General features: G+C 47.6%; 1 protein-coding gene across 2 annotated transcripts in view; it reads right to left on the bottom strand.

Moving 5' to 3' along the window:
* The window catches only part of LOC311115961 (breast cancer anti-estrogen resistance protein 3 homolog), a 14,985-nt gene extending 12,482 nt beyond the window's left edge, over positions 1 to 2,503 (bottom strand). For both annotated transcript variants that reach the window (XM_084191079.1, XM_084191080.1), the window contains exon 1: positions 2,263 to 2,503. The gene's annotated coding sequence lies outside the window, so the exon portion shown is untranslated. The remainder of the gene's footprint in view (positions 1 to 2,262) is intronic.
* Between the last annotated feature and the right edge of the window lie 300 nt (positions 2,504 to 2,803).

Genomic DNA, 2,803 nt, shown 5'->3' with positions numbered 1-2,803 from the left:
TCCTCTCTCTGTCTGACTCTCACATCCTCCTCTCTCTGTCTGTCTCTCACATCCTCTTCTCTGTCTGTCTCTCACATCCTCCTCTCTCTGTCTGTCTCTCACATCCTCTTCTCTGTCTGTCTCTCACATCCTCCTCTCTCTGTCTGACTCTCACATCCTCCTCTCTCTGTCTGACTCTCACATCCTCCTCTCTCTGTCTGTCTCTCACATACTCCTCTCTCTGTCTCTCTCTCACATCCTCCTCTCTCTGTCTGTCTCTCACATCCTCCTCTCTCTGTCTGTCTTTCTGTCTCTCTCTCTCTCCTTCTCTTTACTAAAGACTGTGTTTGACCCTTTTGTTTAAAGCCTTGCCAAACACCTGCCCTCGCCGTCGTTAACAGAACTGCGGGAAAACACGCTAGCTAGCTACCATTGTCGCCCCCCCCGCCCCTTCTTCTGCGGGGTATATCGGCAGCGGGCATTCAACGTTATTATGCCTTAACGCCACCTACTGTACTGGAGTGCCCCGCCTCCCGCCGGTCCTGCTTCAACATGGACCAATAGAAGTATAAAGAGGAATGCCCACATGCAGGAACGGCCCGAATAGCAGGCTGCAATTGCACCCTTCTCTCACCAGGTGTCAACCTGCTCCCTCCCTCCCGCCACGCCCCCTTAAGTTCCATAGGACATCATCAATCAAAATCGGATTAATGTGTGATAAGATCTGTCAAAGGTTGTTGACTTGTTGATTTGATATCTGCGAGGCGTTGCCGTTATAGGTCACATAGGTTTTGAAGGAGAAAATCAGAATGTCTAAGCAGAAAGCAAGTGAGTAGTGTTCGGACCAGCTGAGTCCCGCGGTGACGCGCACAGGATAGAGAGAGAGATCCCTGTCAATGACGCCCTCAGGAGCGCACACGGGATGGAGGCCGCTGCCAAAAATTAACAGGCCCAAGGTTAACTAGGCTATGTGTGTTCACTGCACCGGCCCAAGGTTAACTAGGCTATGTGTGTTCACTGCGCGAAGAGGAGATGTCTGTCTTTCCGTCTTTGAATAGCCATTTCCTGTTTCCTTCCAGTTCCAACACTCCTGCAGCCTGACCGTTCTGCTGCCTCCCAACCGGACGCACGAGACATTACCGGCCTGTGTGTTTGGGACCAGCGGAATGGACAGGGGGGATGTGGTTGCCATGGGGATGCGTATTAACCTCTTTCTGATGTTCCACTTGGACTTTTAAACACGTATCTAGGATCCGTTTAAATCATTCCCTTAGCAGTAGAAACAATAAAACAAGTGTCCTCCCCGCCCCTGGCTTGGTGAAAAGCTGATGGATGACGCTGGAACCACTCAAATTCATAGACAGAGCTATGAATGCAAGGACTGACCATCCATGATATCAAAATGATAGTTTTAACCATGTTATGAGGCTATACAGTGTTTGTTTACATTTTCTTAGTTTACAAACGTTGGAGTGAAACAAGCTTATATTTTGGGTTCTGATGGGGTACGACACTTGAACTATGCTCATGATGCATTTATATATTCTTCAAGAATCAATGGGTACATATCATTCATTCATAAGTCCAAAAACGGATGCACCAACTGCTTTGTCCCTTTAAATCACAAACTTTACAATGGAGAACCCCCCCCCCCATCCCCCCCCCCCCCCCCCCCCATATGGCAATGCACCTACACAGGCCTACAATAACCTAAGCAGACTATTATATTTGTAGGCCTATCGAACTAGTTTGTTGAACAAAATTGGGTGAGAGTTAGTCCATTAAGCCTACTGTGTGTCAGTCGGTCCGAGGAGGGGCGTTGTCCCGTATTTTGACTACAGTAGGCTAGTTTTCTACCCGGGCAGCCCCATGTCGCAAACCCGCCCTTATACAACGGAAATGAGTGTGAGCCATTACAAAACATCTGTCCTGTACCAGGGAATATGTCTTATCATGTCTTGTCGCAATGATAACTGATTTGCTCAACTACAGGTGAGTAATAGCCTACCTGTATGTGCAACTGACATTAGTCTCGATTGTTACAGTTGGTAGGCTAGGTCTATTGTTTGTCTTGTCCTCCGTTTTCAATAAACAACGATTATATTATTATATAAAAATCAGTTGTTCAACATCTGGTTCTAGGCTAGGCTGTCGCAACACTACCAATCACAAGCATTCAGCTGCAACAAGAAACGTAACGCCCATTACTCCAAAAGTCACAAAACTACATGTAGATAACTTTAGCCTACTACATTTTTTACAAATAATATTGACAACGCTTACCTGCGAGATCTCGAGTCCTGGCAAAAGTCTCTCAAATTCGGACGGACATTTTTTTTTCGGGCCAGTTGCCGCAAGCAGAGATCCAAAGTTCACACCACCGCACGCACTCTCACAACACACACAACCCAAACTACAACGCGAGGAAGTATCCCTCTCCCGTGCCTCCAGTTTTTCGCTGTGTGTGTGTGTTTCTGATGAGTCCTCACACGTTTCCTGACTTATCTCTCCCGTTCCTCCCCTCCCTGACACTGTAACAGCGCTGTCTCCAACATTCCTCGGATTCCCCCCCCCCCCCCCCCCCACACACACACACACACACACACCTGTAAATCCAGGTTAATTCCACACGCCTGCTGATTTCAACCCAAATCCCTTCTATTAGTTAGGTCTGTCAGCACCATGTCAGTTGTTAGTGAATGGACTAGAACAGTAGACAGACAGACAGACAGACAGACAGACAGACAGACAGACAGTTGTTAGTGAATGGACTAGAACAGTAGACAGACAGACAGACAGACAGACAGACAGACAGACAGACAGA

Source organism: Coregonus lavaretus, assembly GCF_964263955.1.
Source record: "Coregonus lavaretus genome assembly, contig: HAP1_SCAFFOLD_5124, whole genome shotgun sequence".
NCBI classification, from domain to species: domain Eukaryota; kingdom Metazoa; phylum Chordata; class Actinopteri; order Salmoniformes; family Salmonidae; genus Coregonus; species Coregonus lavaretus.
Note: the sequence above shows the minus strand (reverse complement) of the source record. Positions and strands in the feature narration are given on the sequence as shown.